This window comes from Liolophura sinensis, chromosome 9, assembly GCF_032854445.1.
Source record: "Liolophura sinensis isolate JHLJ2023 chromosome 9, CUHK_Ljap_v2, whole genome shotgun sequence".
NCBI lineage: Eukaryota > Metazoa > Mollusca > Polyplacophora > Chitonida > Chitonidae > Liolophura > Liolophura sinensis.
The window spans coordinates 4,087,739-4,105,985 of NC_088303.1; the positions used below are offsets into that span (position 1 = coordinate 4,087,739).

The window sequence follows — 18,247 nt, forward strand, 5'->3', positions numbered from 1 at the left end:
CAACTATATGCTAAAGAAATGACGGCTGGTGTCATCATAGTAGATGCTTTTGTACCAATTGTTTTTCATTGAACGGATCATTTGAAAGTTTTAAAAACGTTCTTAAAAAATTGTATATGGCTGATTATTAAACAGGTAATAGCTTTTTAATTCATGTACAGTTGGAAATGTAAGCTTTTTCTGGGCAGTGATCATTTATTCTGTATGTATACATGTACATATGTGTAAATTCATACCACAGGTCTGAGTGATTTGGCTTACGTTTGATGACACACCAAAAGATAATGACATTGGCTTTTGGAAGACATGCGTTGTTGCATGGAATACATATACCTCACAAACAGATAAACTCAGATACTTCTGATTTCTAATTCTTTTGTTATATTAGCTAGATTGTGTTAGTTGTGAAAATGCCAGCCAAAATAGTAGGATAAATGCATATAATGTTCTGATTTTTTAATCATCACAGTTCTGTGCATCTGTGTAAAAACTTGCCATGCTAGTGGTCAAATAATCTGTAATATATCAGCCAAGATCTTGAGATGAAAACTTGCTAAGCACATGTCGCATGATCAGTTATCACTATCAATCAGAAAAGTTAAGGATTATATTTATACCGTGAGCAAAGTACTTGAGGTTTGGGCTGAGAGCTGATTGTAAATGATGGTTAAGTGTGCTGCTATGTGGCATAATTCCAGGTGTCGTGATAGCAGGCCATTAACACGGCACAAGATCGATGTTTGCAGGCCAGCGCTGTGCAGCATGGGTAGAAGCAGTGTCGACATCCTAGAGTGTAGGAAATAACAACTACTTTCTTCCTTCCACTTCAGTGACTACTCAACTGCTCTGCCTTACCCACCACATTTTCAACACTCCTGCCCAGGGTATCATCCAGACATGACCCCTCATTCTGCCTAATTCAACAGGTTTTAGGTGTTGAGGAGACTTATGTACAGGCTGTAGAATCCCAGGGGAGTTTTGGCACCAGTGATGCTCAGCAAAGTCACTGGATAAACTCAAGTCAAGGCCACCAGCCCAGCTAATCCCAGCATGCCTCACTTCAGAGATTCACTCTCCAGCAAATGGCCCTGTTTGAACTGACGGAAGGCTGGTCGCCCAGCCAGCCAGCTATAAATTATCAACAAGGCTTCATCCCAAAGTGAAGCAAATTATAGAGCTTTAGACTAAGTCGCAATGGGAATTCTTAAATATTTATAAAGAAGATTTGCAGTGGGGAAATGGCTTGTTTTAAATAAGCATGTCTGTATGTGATAGATGAATATGTGGACATACTAGCAATAAGTGCAATCGCACTTCACCCAGATGTGCCTGAATTGTCTTATTTCATTTAGTTAGGCCCTTTTCTTGTTACAATATCAAGAATATACCCAGTGCGTTACTTAGTCATATTTTATGGCAAAAGTCTCCAGGTTTTAGTGAAAATATTGGATGATGACTAGTAAATGTTCCTTTAATTAACTTCTGGAGAATTTGGAAACTGCAGAAATGAATATCTACATGTACGCCTTTAAATTTCAATATAATGTTCATCATATGGGAAATAAAAGTGACCAGGCCTGCATTTATTAACCCAGAAGAACAAAATTTGACATGATTATAGTGACTGAACACATTCTGGAGAGATATTTCCACAGTGTTTTTCTGCTTGTCATTTGTGGTCAGTTGATACTGTAATTCTATATATTTTTGTATGCTATTATTATTTTGCTTGGATATTAACTGCCAAGGTAAAATTATAGCTTTCATGAAACCTTGATGTTGTCAAGCATAGCCATAATCAAGTAACTGTGACACGTAAAATACATTTTAAAAGTTTAATGAAATAGTGTAACCACGGTTGTTTTCAGTAATTTAAGTTTTTGTACAGGTATAATCTGTGCATGTCCATTGTGGTGAAATGTTTGCACCAGCTTATAGCTTATGTGGTGAAATGTTTGCACCAGCTTATGTGTACATGTGTATATATCTGATTGGACATCAGTAATTCACTAATAATTTGCTTACTGATTCAGATGTGTTCCGTTATTGAAAAAGTTATGTACCCTAATTACTCAACCTTGACGGATGTAAAGGAGGAACTTTCAGTGCAATTTATGCACATTTTGAATTTGAGTTTGGAGAAAAAATGCCATTGGTTAGATTGGCCAGTTCCAGGGCTTCACAAAACGTATAATTTTATCAGTCAACGCAGAATAAAGCATTCAGAAGAATTACAGTAACATTTGTGGTTTTGATTATTCCTATTAAGTCAGTCTGACAGATGGACAAATTTTCTTACAGTTACTTAATTACAGCTACATGTGTTTGTTTTATATCTGATATGTGTGTTTTAAATGCCAAAGTATGAGGCTCATATTATTGTCCTCAAATTGTTGCTTGTTTTTTTTTTTTTTGTTTTTTTTGTGTGTGTTTTTTTTTTTTTTGTAATTTTACTGGCAAAATGACTTTAAAGAACATTTATTGAGTATTCATCCCTTTGTTGTTTCAAGAGTAAAGACGCCCGCTAAGGAAGGGTTCACAAGAGGCAGGGAAAGATGCTATGGCTAAACCCCTGACATTCGCTTATAATTCTTTGAGCACACATGCATGTTTTTCTCAAGCTTAATGTCCCCTTGTGATGACCTGGATTCGTGTGCTTATGGGATTGACCAAAGTCAAAGATCCTGCAGCTGGCATCAGTCCTAGACACTAAGCTGGTAGGCTGGACAAGCCTCAGGTGTGGAATCCTAACACCCATCTCCCCTAAAATGGCCGTCATAGACTCTTCATTGTAAAGATCTGGTCAGTCACATTTGTCAAATCAGGGGGTAAAGGTTGGTGTCTGGGGATAACCATAGTTCCAAAAACCCACTGGTCTTGTGACCAGACTGAAGCCACATACAATGATAATGTCTTGTCATTTTCTGTGCCTACTGAAACAAAACAACATAGTGGTTATGCAAAGTATGTTGTTTCTGATTGTACATGTGTGATATTGTAGATATAAATTGTGTAGATAAGACCTCATACAAACAGAGGCTGCATGACTGACCAAGACTATCATAGCATGCTTGAGGGAAACATCACCATTTCCTTTTATAAGATAACAGAGTGTACATGTAAGTATATGACCTTTTTTGGTTGTATGAATGTATGGATATGGAATCTTCATTACAGGATGTTGAGGAGTAGGGATGCTTCTCAGTGTAATCTAGTAAGGAACCAAGAAATATTTGTCAAGTGAGAGGTGGAAAATTCCACCTTTCACAAGAAAAGTATTTATGGTATTCATTTTTGACTGTGCAACATTCTGTTCATTATTTACATTTTGACAATATCATGATTTTGTGTATTTTAAGCATTGTTTAGCCATAGGCCTTCAAAGACTTGTGTATATGGCGAGACGTTGTACTTGATTTATTTCATTTGTTTATTTGATTGGTGCTTTAGGCCACATTCAAGAATATTTCACTTATACAACAGTGGACAGCATTATGGTGGGAGGAAACCGGGCAGAGCATGGGAAACCCATGATCATCCGCAGGTTGCTGGATTCCCTCCCACGTACGGCCGGAGAGGAATCCAGCTTGACTTGACATCTTGAATGTGATGTCCTCCCTGGCTGTATGTGGGAACATCTGTCAGCAACTTGCGGGTGGTCGTGGGTTTCCCCCGTGCTCTGCCCGGTTTTCACCCACATTAATGCTGGCCACCGTTGTATAAGTGAAATATTCTTGAGTACGGCCTAAAACACTAGTCAAATAAATAAATAAGTTGAATATGATGTAATATCTCGATATACTGTGACATACATGTACATGTAGGAATGTTAAACTTATAGTGCATATTCATAAAGCGAGCTCAAATTTGGAAGGTCTTTCTCTGACATCAACAAAAGTGATAACTAACTGAGTGAAATACCACTTTACAGATGTATCAGAAGGTTGAATATGAATATTGCGTGAGTAAGAGAGTAATGGTTTTGGTATTCAACCTTCGCTGTGCTGTATATTCTGATTATATCATTTATTCCTTGATTGTTTAATGATTTTGTTCATTTGGACCCATTGATAGTGATTGTTTTTACCAGTGGGTCTTCACTGACTCATACATAGCATGATGTTGTACATGTACTTGTAATAGTAGCAACTTACTGCTTACATTCACTGGTTACATACATATTATAGTCTTTGGGTGGCAACTTACTGCTTACATTCACTAGTTACATACATATTATAGTCTTTGGGTGGCAACTTAGTGCTTACATTCACTAGTTACATACAGATTATAGTCTTTGGGTGGCAACTTAGTGCTTACATTCACTTGTTACAAACAGATTATAATCTTTGGGTGGCAATGTACTGCTTACATTCACTAGTTACAAACAAATTATAGTCTTTGGGTGGCAACTTACTGCTTACATTCACTAGTTACATACAGATTATAGTCTTTGAGTGGCAACTTACTGCTTACATTCACTAGTTACATACATATTATAGTCTTTGGGTGGCAACTTACTGCTTACATTTACTAGTTACATACATATTATAGTCTTTGGGTGGCAACTTACTGCTTACATTCACTAGTTACATACATATTATAGTCTTTGGGTGGCAACTTACTGCTTACATTCACTAGTTACATACAGATTATAGTCTTTGGGTGGCAACTTAGTGCTTACATTCACTAGTTACAAACAGATTATAATCTTTGGGTGGCAATGTACTGCTTACATTCACTAGTTACATACAGATTATAGTCTTTGAGTGGCAACTTACTGCTTACATTCACTAGTTACATACATATTATAGTCTTTGGGTGGCAACTTACTGCTTACATTCACTAGTTACATACAGATTATAGTCTTTGGGTGGCAATGTACTGCTTACATTCACTAGTTACAAACAGATTATAATCTTTGGGTGGCAATGTACTGCTTACATTCACTAGTTACAAACAAATTATAGTCTTTGGGTGGCAACTTACTGCTTACATTCACTAGTTACATAAATATTATAGTCTTTGAGTGGCAACTTACTGCTTACATTCACTAGTTAAATACAGATTATAGTCTTTGGGTGGCAACTTAGTGCTTACATTCACTTGTTACAAACAGATTATAGTCTTTGGGTGGCAATCTACTGCTTACATTCACTAGTTACAAACAAATTATAGTCTTTGGGTGGCAACTTACTGCTTACATTCACTAGTTACATACAGATTATAGTCTTTGGGTGGCAACTTACTGCTTACATTCACTAGTTACATACAGATTATAGTCTTTGGGTGGCAACTTAGTGCTTACATTCACTTGTTACAAACAGATTATAATCTTTGGGTGGCAATGTACTGCTTACATTCACTAGTTACAAACAAATTATAGTCTTTGGGTGGCAACTTACTGCTTACATTCACTAGTTACATACAGATTATAGTCTTTGAGTGGCAACTTACTGCTTACATTCACTAGTTACATACATATTATAGTCTTTGGGTGGCAACTTACTGCTTACATTCACTAGTTACATAAATATTATAGTCTTTGAGTGGTAACAAAATGCTTACATTCACTAGTAACATACAGGTTATAGTCTTTGGGTGGCATCTTCCTGCTTACATTCACTAATTCCATACAGATTATAGCCTTTGAGTGGCAACTTAGAGCTTACATTCACTTGGTATTTGAGAAAACTTAAGTTTCCTTCTGAGCAGACGAATGCCCACGTCCATAGACCTTTGCGAACAGTCATCATTTTGTCATTCGAGAATGGAATAAAGGGTCCTAGGTATGGGATCCATCAGACAAAGACTGACAGTACACATTTCAGGATGATATTAAACCCAATCAAAGGTTTTGAAAGTAAATTGGGCACAAGCCAATTTCATAGTTGTCATATGGGTGGCCATCTTGACATCCCTGATTGGTGGAATGCAGCTGAATAGAAGATATTTGAACGTTTTACATCCATTTCATGGTCAGAGTGCGTCAGTCATGTGATAAAACGTCTTGTATAGCGTTGTGTTTTTACGGAGTACCTATGCTTTTGCATTATGCATAACATTGTGTTTTGGTTACTTGACGTATACATACTTCTCAGTCAAGCTTTCAATCACACTACTTAAAATCACAGTTACAGTCAGGTAATGAATGAAATGTACATGTATGTATGCCTTCACTGTATCAGTTGTACTTAGATGTATTATTATTATTGTGACAAGGTGCCTAATCTTGTTTTGTATATATTGGTGTATTTTTTTATTGCCTAATCTTGTTTTGTATATATTGGTGTATTTTTTTATTGAACTCTGTCATTTGTTTGATTTATTTATTTATTTGATTGGTGTTTTACGCTGTACTCAAGAATTATTGAACTCTGAAGTACATGTGTCATATATATTTGTTTTCTGTGTGAAGGCCTTGGCCAAGAACAGTTTCATTGCAAAATGACCGAGCCACCTTCAATAAATAAAGATATTATTATTATATGTAGGATTTATAAAATGACTAAAGTTGCGATGATGTCATATCACTAAGCTCATATTGGAACATCTGAAAACAAAATATTTCTTTTTTGATACCATAGCATTTGAGTGTGAAATGTGAAAATGTAATAACTAAAGAGCATGATATGAAAGGTGCGAAATACATGTTACGCTTTTATCACTGATGAAAATCCTGCCATTTCATTTATAGATAAATAATGAAATAATTGATTGTCTTTTCAGAAATCTGGACGTATTGTTTTGTGAGCTAGCTAGGATTCACCGAACTCCCCACCGATTGCATGTATCTATGAGGATGAGGAGGAGTAAGAGTTGTTGGCTGTGACAACACAACTCTTGATCACCCAGTGGCAGAATATGAGACAGCACCTTCTCACAGGACAGTGCATTGGGTATTCTTGTGTCAGCGGTAAACTTTGCCTGTATATTTGATAGGATTCACACCAGGTTAACAGGTAAGATAATTAATTCTCTTGGCTGTTAAGACTACAATTAATGGTTTATCACATATGTATGTGAATGTTTGTGTAAAATATGAAATATGGTGATTGGTCTCTATCAAACAGGTGTGTGAATTAGTGCCAATGAAACTAAACATGTAAAGGTCATGTGACCTCCCATCACATCACTGGCTAGTCACCCTCCCTTCATCCCCCTACCCCCAATACTCCTTCCCCAGCCCCCGGGCAAATTGACATGGCGGAATTGGCTGCCAATAAGAAATTGGATGATGATCCCTGAGAGCAGATCTTAACTGGGAGATCAAAGCCTGTCTAATTAGTGAATTTATACATACCAAATTGTCAAAGTTTTGCTTTTGGATAGAATGTATGGACAGAAAAATAGAAATGCTTTATAGTTTGAGACAATGCACTGTTCAGTTTAGCTAAATAGATTTATGTTGTGGAGACAAGGATAATTCTTGCATACGTTTACCAAACTTGCCACTGTGTGCTTCTTTACCAAAATCAATTTTTAAACTGATGATAGCTTCTGGACATGCTTGTTTGCATTCCTGGATTTAAAATCAATGAACTATAATAAAAGTACAGGCAACTTCCTTATGTCTTGATTGAACGTTCTATACCATACATGTACATGATTGCATGACAGCTGCTCATGATGAATTGAATAGAATGAGCTCAGCCGTCAGGCCAATGTCATAAATCATCACTGAGACCTAACAGCAGTTACTATAATAAAATTTTAGCCGCTGAGAGTGTCATTAGCAATATAATGTAATGAAGACAAATTATACAATCTGAGCATAGTTCAATTATTTAATAACAGAGATCCTTAAGTTGTCATCTTTTATTCAGCTAGCTGCAGACTTCATGTCCAGTATTTGTCATCTTCAGTTGTTTTGTTTGTTTTTTTTTGTTTTTTTTTTTCAAGCTTCTGTTCTCACATTTTCTCTATATATTGCAGTTGTGGATTGTATTTTTCAGCTGTATCTTCTGTGTTCACTCATACCATCTAACACCTGTACAATCTACAGGACCACTTGTAAGCTTTCAATCCCTGCCAGGAAACTTAATGTAATGGGTGGTACAGTGACAGATCACTGATGTCTACAGGGTAAAGGCTGCACTCTAAATCAGCCAGATGCCCAGAATTATACTGTGCTCTTAGCTACCATGGCTCCTTCAGTGCTATAACTATGATAGATGGCGTTATTACCTTGGCTAGCAGTTAAGGCTATACTTTCGCAGATTAAGTCGTTGGTAGCGCCTTTCTGAACGGGTATATTGAGCAGCAGAGTAAGGACTATTCTATTTCTCAGTCTCGGTTCCAGAGATGACTTTCAACTGTGAAGAACAGATATCTGTTGTCCTGGACTCACATGAGTCAATGTTCTCTTGTAAACAAGGCTTGATTACAGGTCAGATATTCCAGAACATGTGTTAATTAAAGGATCTTGAAGGACAACTTAAAAGTGAAGTGAGCGTCAGGAGAAAGGCTATTAATAACTGTCTCTGAATTATGTTTAATTATTATTTTTATGTTGTTTTTTTTTTCACAGAATTAAATGCAGTCAGATGTGCTAATTATAAGGTGGGCTTTGTGGACCACCCTACCAGTGCCAAGTTACTCTGACATCACATTATCTTCTTTCTTGGTGTTCACCCACACTTTGTGAGCCTTATTTAGGTATTCTGAAATACTGGCTGTGGGTAATGTGAGCTGTTTCAACTTTAAAATCCGTGTATATAGATGGTTTGCAACGGCAGCCATCTTTGAAGTAAGTTTGTGTATTGCCCACTGGGTGTCATAAGTTGGGCAGAGGCCCTTGGCTGGTAAGGGAATACAATGGGCAGTATTCACAAACTTACCCCAAAGATGGCTGCCATTGCAAGCGATATATAGTGTGGAAAATGTCTTGTGACGTCAGAGCACCTAAACACCAGCTATATGGTCTGTAAAACTATCATGGAATTCAGTTATCTGAATGCATTTAACTCTCTTGTAAAAAAAAATGTAGAACTGAGAAATAAATGAATGTCTGTTTACATATAGTTTTCAAATGGCTAGCTGGTGGGACTTCAGTTTATTTTTCTGGCATTTGTCATGGTCACTGACTTTGTTACTTTATTTATGTTCACTGTAAGGAAACAAATGCAAAAAAAATGTTTGGTTCTTGGCTGTAGCCTACATTCTGCCTCCTGGTTATAGCCCTACATGTCTGAGAGCAGGTTTGTGTTTCATGTTTCAACCAGCTCTGTGCATGGATTGAGTGAAATTCAATATAAAAAATATAAAGTTTGCAGGTTCATATCCAATGTCTGGTTAGAATGCATGTCAGGTACTGGTGGAAGGATTGAGGTTTCTCCCGAGTTTTTCATCATTTCTGTCAGATTCTTAATCAAGATGAATCCAGAACAAAAACCTCCGTGGACAAAAGCCCTGTCGTTCTATTAATTAACTGAACAAAACATATTGGACAGTCAAAAAAATATGGTGTTAAATATTTGTTGACATCCGTATTGTTACATATCTGTTACCATCAAAAACTTGTCTTCAAAAGATATCCTTGTCAGGCAATAGGGTTCAACAGCATTCCTCTCATTCTGTGTATACACGCATATATACATATATACAAGTTTTGTCAGCAAAAATTCAGAATTAATTAAAATCCTTAAACACTGATAGCAGTGAAATATCCATTTGATAAAAATGCATTTGTTGCCGCCTACCGAAACGTTTGGTTTGGAATCGTTTTTTTTTTGTTATGTTTTTTTGTTTTTGTTTTTGATTTCCTGATTTTATGCATACCCATGGACATTTCTCACTAAGATTCTCTCGTTAGGCTGATATTTAACAGTAAAAGCAGCAGTAAAAAAGCAAAATTAGTGATATCATATCATGATTAGTGATATCAACGTTAAATAAGAACCATTATATATTAATTCCATAAATTATACTTATTATTATATATTATACCTCGAAATCCAAAAAATTAATATTGGCTACATGTTTTTGAATATTCAACACTGTGAAAAGCGAGAAAGGCACGTTTTATCTCCTTTGTTTTCTGAGGTTAAAACATAAATATTTGGGATTATCCATTTTTCCCATTTAGGCGTTTCCCATCTCAGGGATTGAAAAAATTGGCCTATATATACATGAGATCTATTTTCTTAGAATAGGAATGAAAGTCTGCAAAGCAGCAATAGTTTACCATGTTTGTAGACTTTTTGAGTTTTCAGATAAGCTTGGAATAGAGGTTGAGCAATTCTTTATACCCTTGAGAGAAAATAGCTATTTCTGATATCATGCCCTGCAAAATTAGATTTCATTTGTTAAATTAGGTGGAGTTTGAACAGGTAAAGAGGGGGTTCTGTTGCAAACGTATTAAAATCTGAAAAGTCATTTCAGGTAGATTGTTACCTGAAAACAAGCTGTCAAAGTTTGCCATTCACCATATACTCTTAATACTGATTGAGGGGCTTTTGTTTGCCAGGGCTTTTGTCCACCAGGGTTTTGGTATGCAGCGTTTTTGGGCCGCAGGGTTTTTGGGCCACAGGGCTTGTTTCCGTCCACCCATCATGGTTTCCTCTCAGTTTTTGTTCTTCATGCTTTCACTAAAGTTCTTCATGGTTTCTTCAGGGTCTTCATGGTTTCCTCAACCCATGAGCCTCAACCTAAACACTTTAGTTTTGATTGCATGTGTCAAAAACGCAAACTTGTTTTACAGAAAAATGCATAAATCTCCCATTATACAAAAAAAGTTATTATTTTATTTGACTGATGTTCTATGCTGTACTGAAGAATAGTTCACTTATATGACAGCAGTTTATAGAAAAAATGGACAGTACTATGCATTTCTGTCTCATAATAGTGAGGATTTGTTTAAGTTCCCTGGTCTTGATTGGTCCAGATCCCCACAAAACTGACTTGTTCAGAGCTTGGGCATGTATAGATCAAGACACATATATGTAACTTCCTACAAATGTCTCCCCTGAAGTGCAGTACATAACATTTCCTCTGAAGTTGCTGGCAGACAGACAGTGATATATAATCTCCTTTGGTGGAGGTAATAATTGATAAATAATTACAGATAAGATGTCATTATCACTTGGTTAAGGTAATACTGAATCCATATGGCTCTTTTACATTATGAATATGTAGCCAGGATTCTGCTTGATGTTAATACACCATACTTTATGTATCAGCATCTGATTTTTCCCTTTGTTCCAGGTGTTACCAAAGCTTTGATCCAATGGTTAGCTTTTCCAAGACTCCGGAGAAAATATCTGCTATTTAATGGATATCAAAAACTAAGAGGATCAAAGGAACATTTCAGTGGCTCCGAAGCAGTGCTTTCCACAAATGATTGTGACCAAAAAGAAAGTTAGTGAATCTCTAACTTTAGACTTACAGTATCTTCTGAAGCTCTGACTGACCTTTGTCTGTGTACTAGCCGTGAATCTTTCTAGCATTCCATGAATTTTGTTTCCAGGCTGTTTACGATTTGTGTTGGATATTTTTATGGCATGATTATTAATGCCGAATAGTACACATTCCAGTGACTTTTGTGATGTGTTCTTCAGTAAAACTTGATCTTTAGGCATTCCTATTGTTGAACTGTTTGTGTGGTTGGAGGAATTCATTGGAGAGAAGAGCAGACTGCAGACATTTGTTCTTCATCCATAATTCTTAAACTTTCAAAACTGTCTTCAGTGGATCTAACAACCTCTTCAGTCATCAGAAGTACTATAAATAAATAATAACCTTGAATGGCTTGCTGCAAAATCTCTGACAAGAAGAACGAACAAAGTCTTTAACTACATTCCATGAAGTTTTAAAATTAAGTGTTGTCCTAGTTTGAAGCTGAAGTTTGTGTGGAACATTGGACATTGTCGAAGTTGGATGTGCAAGCTGCTGCTGCTGTCAAGTGATGGACTGAAGCGGTTTATGTGCTATGAAACTCATGAAATTCTAGCATCGACTGGTGACTTCAGAAGGTATTAACAGTCTTTGGTGATCAGCAGTGACCCTGTCGTTGTAATTATCTGCAGACATGTCCATCAATGGGAAGACTGCCAAATACTACATCGGCACAGACGGTGGAAGCCAAGTGGTGTTTGCTGGGTAGGTATTTGTCAAAAAGTGCATGTTAAATTTATTTAATATGTGACACTCTGTCATAAAACTCTCCGGAAGTGTGCAATCACTTTAGTAGTATATCACAGCTGAGAGGATTTTATTTCAATCAGTCAGATTGGACAACAGTTCTGTGTAGCCCGCTAGAGTCTGGCATTGCATGTTGATGCACTTTTGATGATCAGGCTATTTATAAAGTGACACTTAAGACTATATTCTAATTTGTCAAGCTCTGTTTAGAAAGAAACAAAAAACAAATTCATTCAGTTTTATGTCTGGCATTAGAGGTGCTGAAAAATAGCCTATGTAACAGTCTAGAAAAATTCTCTCTTGGAGCATTATAGATATGCCATTGTTGGACCAGTCACTTTTTAATCAGAAGTCCAATAATCTATAGAATCAATGGTGTTATGCTGTGTATTTTTGTAATTTGCTGGAATTAACCATGGGCTCATCTGATATACATATATATCAAGTTGGACTAACATGCCTAAGGACTTAAGATTTGATGATGATTTTCAATTATTTCTTTTTATGTATCTTTTTCCTTTAGCTTAGAAAGTCTATTAGGCAAAAGGTAAAATGAGAACTACTTTTGTGCTTTAATTGCGTACTTGGTGTTTCGTTGTATTTGACCATCGTGTTTAGTTAGCTATTATAAATTCCTTCCTGATATAATAAATAAAAAAAACTACAGCAAAGAGAGTGAGACCAGAGCAGCACTGACAGTGTGATAAATGGTCACATGCAAGGTGAAACCCAACCACAGGTTGATTTACCTCAGGTTTTTATTCTACATGTCCATGTAATTGCTTAAAGCACATCAAGGCTTAAGTAGAATCAGGTTAAAAAACAAGCATGGTGATGTTATTTGCAGTTATTTGTAGTTTATTGGACGTCTGACTAGTCTGGTATTACTCAAAATGTTGTGTTGACAATCACATGAAATCAGTGCACCCGGGGACCTGCCTTAGGGATACGTAGGTCACCCGGACAATCCGGGTTAATTATGCAGGAATGCAACATGAGACTTTTCACCTGCTCTTTACGGTTGAATCACTTATTCAATGGTTTATTCTAAAGTCAGAATCGATTTTATGTTTAAAAACTCCACAAATGATTGATTCAAACGGCCATGAACACAGGTAGATTTACATCTAGGCCTACACTGTACATCCATCTGTAACATTTCCTGAAACACTGACAGGCATAGCATAAACATAACATCCCTACCTCAATGTGGAATACACATATTTCGTCATTTTGTGGTGCGTTTGATTTTGTTTCACTAGTTTGCATGTAGGAGGACTTTAGTAACAGCATTTGTTTTTCTTCTTCTTCTTCTTCATTTGTGGCAATATTTCCAACTGGCACTGCATGCTAAACTATGTGTTCACTCAATCAATCGCTCATCTGGGGTTGATTACACAAAACTCGTTATGTCATCAGTCAAAATATTACACCTCACCTTTAGTTTTTGGTACTGGAAGATAATATTGATGACAGTCAACATTTTAATTTCTAGGGCCAAAATATCAAGCTGCGTGTTTTAAGTTTTGACTGCTGGGGAAATAGTCTTGTGGAGTGGGCCCCAGAATTTGAAAGTTGATAAGTCAGTAGTTCTGCTGTTTTGCACCAAAGTTCCAGTTGTATATTCAGTGTGGTTTCTTTCATAGTTTGCTGATTAGTTTGTTTCCTCGTGCTTTTTTCTGGCCATTTTCGCAAATTTAACGGCATAGTCATACAGCATGAATACATCCATTAAAACAGTTCCAAATATAATATGGGGGAATGGACAGAATAATTGTCTTTGTCTGAAAATGTGTTAAAGGGCACTATTTTGCACTGGGCTGTAAATAAGTTTAGAAATAAGTCTGCAGTATTTTAAGTGTCAGTATTTTGAGGTAAATACTACAAAGTATAACACTTACTGTCAAAATTTAGAGATAAATGTAGCGTGTTGCGTAATGAGTCAAAACTGTAAGAGTGGTGTCAAAGCTCAGCTGGTTGTTTGGGCATCATGTTACTGTTTTAGGTGCAATCAGGTTATCAATGACAAGAATTCAGCCAAATATTTATGTAAATGCAATACTCGTATAAGCAGATGTCAGTAAGAGTTAACTCCCATTTTTATCTTCACTAGTGCCGAGGCAGGAGAAGTGAAGCGTTCAAGTTGCTATGGAAAACGAACTCCATTAGAAGTGGCGCTGATTATAATCTCCTTGGTGTCAACAGCAGTGGCGGTGTCACTAATCGTCGTTTTATTGGTGAAAGGTATGAAGATTGATTTACAAACCATTTATTGGTGGTTTGTTGATTTGGGCTTACAAATCTTTGTGTATTTTTTCTATGTTTGTGTTTGTCTTAACAAAAGTCGACCGTAGAACGTCAGCCTTTATTTGAATTTCAACATGAAACTCAATATCAAAAAAAAAAGTAAAAACGTCATGAAGTCATGTTTGAATTCAGTGATGCATACTAATTTACTTCAAGGTGGTCCGTTCTTTTAAAATATATCTCAAAAATATGGCATGTAGACGTATATATTGAGCTCAGGTTTTGCATAAATGCCTTGGTGATCATTAATCACTGTAAAATACAAAATCACTGATGGTGACTTTATAGTGTCTAGTATGTTAGGATCGATTTTATAGGTGTATAGGTAAATGTTGAGGTGGTATTTTAATGAATATGTATTGAACTGAAGTTTGACATTGATGTGTCAAGCTCTTCATAGCATTCCCACCGGTTTTATTTTTTTCATTGTTAAAAAAAACTTAATCTTACAAGAACACCTACTGAAGGATTTTGAGAAAGTATATACGATATGGTTTGATCTCTTCTTATTACATGTAATATTAAGCCTGTCATATTATCTGTTTATTTATAAGCATACTATGGCCCAGAAAGGCCTTGCTTGGGTCATTGCTGATGAAAAACTTGCAGATAAATAAATATAACCATGAAAAGTTTTCTGTATGCTGGTTCCTGTATACATGTACATAGCTAGTATAAAACAATAGGATGAGATGTGATACAGACCTGTAGACACTGCTATTCATGTATAGTGTTGAGGGGTACTTCTATAACATGATAACAATATGCCTTGCTTTCTGCTGGCTTGCTTCATTGCATCATAAACACTTCAGAATTTGGCTTATCCTCCCTGAATGTATAGTCCTCTGATAGTGTGCTGAACAGTACACGATAAGTAAGCATCTAGAAAGGTTGAGGAATTTGGGCACTCACAGATACAGTAGGCTGCTAAATGTTGCTGAAATGCTGCCATTATAAAGCTGAATTGTATGCGTAACCTATAGGCCATATACAACAACAACAGAACAGCAGGCAGGCTGACAAAGGCAGAGATATTACAATGGGCCAGTCAGTAAGAATACACTTGTGTAGCTCTGTGGTGTTTGATGAAAGAGGAGAACATCCTGGTAGAGTATGATGACATTTGAGGGGGTCAGGGAAAGTGGGAAAGTGTGATGGGCCACAGATGTGTGTGGGTGGGTGTGCGCAATATAGACCCACTGCTGGAAACAAACAGACGTATCTGCATTTGAAATGATTGAAGAAATGTCCAGTCAAATATTGCTTCACATTGCATTATTAAGCAAAAATCCAAAGGACTTTTTTTTTTTTTTGTGAAAAAAAAATTGATCATTTCTTCTGAATATATTTGCAGTTGACACTTAACTTAACATGTAGCCTATGTTTGACACCATGATTTTGAGCATATTGTCAGTCAGTAGCTTACTCTTCTGAAATTCTACAAAAAATCTTTTTGGATGATGGCTATTTTTCTTCCATTGTCGTGAGGTTAAAATTTTGGGGTTTTTTTTGGTTCTGCCAACTTTCAACCAAAACTAAGGCGCTGTTGTAGTCGTAATTGTCTGTTATCAAAATACCATGAGTATCGTTTCACAGAAATCTTCTGCATGTGAACATATATATTTTGTAATTGCCCAAAACTTCAAACGTATCAAGCCCAGCACTAATCAAAACCAGTTTCCTCTCAACATAATCTTGGCTGCCATCGGGAAATATTCTTGAGTGCAGCGTAAAATACCTTTCAAATAATTAAGTAAATGAAATATTCAAAGCCCCTTTAATGGTACTGCAGGTCACCGTAAAAAGGTCTGTCAATTATAAAGATTCAACAACATATATTACAGGCTTAAACCTGATGGGAATGGTGGTGTGTTTCCCCTGGGCCGCCAGCTCTACCCAGTTTCCACCCACCAGTATCCCGTCTGCTGTCATATAAGTGAAATATTATTGAGTACTGCATAAAACACCCATCAAATAAATATATTATTAACATATAAACAGTAAGGCAAAGTTTGTTACATCATACCTTCTGAATGAGTAATAATTGAATCCAGCTGTGACATTTTGACTCAGTAGTTTTGAAGATCTAATGTAAATAAGACAACTATAAATTCTAATGATAAAAACATCAATATTATATTGACAAAACATGATTATTTTCAATCAGCAATTTAAAAAGAAAAGGAAACATAAGCTCACCATGTTCCATAAAGATATACGAATGGTCAGTAAAGAAAAACTTTCATGAATAAATGTTAAAGATGGAAAATTTTGTATATAAATAGTACATGTTAATGGTCTAAAGGGATTTTATCGATTTAGGGAGGATATTGGTTGGAGGCAAATGTCAAGCTCAAAGGAAAAGTTTTCTTAAATGGAAAAGATTAAAGAGGAAAGGAAGAGTGAATGCAGGGAAATTGCCAAAACTAAAGGAACATACAGATGTGAATTAAAAGAGACAGAAATAATGTAGGAAATAAGAGAGAAAAGTGTTGAAGAGAATGCTGAGAATCATTGGTGAAGCGTCACTTGTTATGTTGTTAGAGTGCTGGAACACTGTTTACCTCACAAGTGCAAAAGTTTTAACTTGGTCATGCAGTAATGGTTCAACAGAATAATACAAAATAACCAAACTAAGTAGTTATAAAACTAGGATGTTTGTTTCCCTGTAGTCTATCAATTATCAGGATGCAGGCCTGAGTAATCAACAGTGAAGTGTAAAGCCTATCCTCAGTTACCATTGGCTCTTGTTGTTGCTGCTGGTGGGTGAGTATCATCATCAATGTGTTTACAACCCTGTGTGTCATCACCCTTGTCCATCAGTCACCAGTTTGAGTGCCAGTCAGTGGTTCTGTGAGCTACTGGGTCAGGTCTACAGCTCAGGGAAGGGGCTTCAGTAGGGGAGTTAATACTGCATTTCACCTCAAGTTTAGCTTTTTTGCATGGACACATTTTGCTTGGGCACATTTTGCTTCATTCTGATTGATTTGTCCACTTAATATTCCATTGTGATGTTTTATTAATTGATAAAAAACACTGAAGTATTGGCATCACAAGTATCAATTTAAGGCCTTAATGTAATCTGGAAAATTGAAAAATTGAAAAAGCCATACTTTAGATGAAATACACTATATGGATATTGGATGACTTGGTTTGATGTTGCCGTTAACCAGGGATTTAGATATTAACTATATTGGCATGTACCAAAGCATTAACAGTACATTATATACAGTATAATCCTATGGCGAAATTCCTCCATTGTTAAAAGATCTTTTTGTTTTGTTTTTGAAGTATTGGAAGTATTGATTTTTTTCATGTACCCACATTGTTCCACAGTTACTTTAGAATCCTGAGTTGAAGTAGTGCCTTTTATGATAACAACTGGAATGATATTAATTGAACTCTTTTATACTTATATCTCAATTACAATTTCTAGACATTCGACATGCATTTATCTTGGTAACATCAGAAATTAAATTGTCATTGCATTTTCCTAGTGACAAGGCAATCATAGATTAGTACTCCTGTTTAATTGTGGGGCTAAACGGCAATCAGTTAAATGAATGAATCAATAAATAAATCTTATATATGTATATAGAATTAAGTCTCTTTTATCCCCATTTAGTGTTTATATATATATATTTTTTTTTTCAAACTTTATTATTTTTGTATGTTGTAAAAGGAGGGGACTCTGGGTCAACATATATATTCTGTCAGAAAGGTGATATATATTGTATATTCTACATTATGAAACCTTTAATGCTTTACAATGCTTACATGTGATTGTTTTTATTTGAATGCA

At 36.0% G+C, this 18,247-nt stretch overlaps 1 protein-coding gene across 1 annotated transcript in view; it reads left to right on the top strand.

Moving 5' to 3' along the window:
- The first annotated feature begins 14,264 nt into the window (after positions 1–14,264).
- The window catches only part of LOC135475440 (neprilysin-like), a 56,436-nt gene continuing 52,453 nt past the window's right edge, over positions 14,265–18,247 (top strand). Inside the window, exon 1 of the mRNA XM_064755342.1 lies at positions 14,265–14,382. The gene's annotated coding sequence lies outside the window, so the exon portion shown is untranslated. The remainder of the gene's footprint in view (positions 14,383–18,247) is intronic.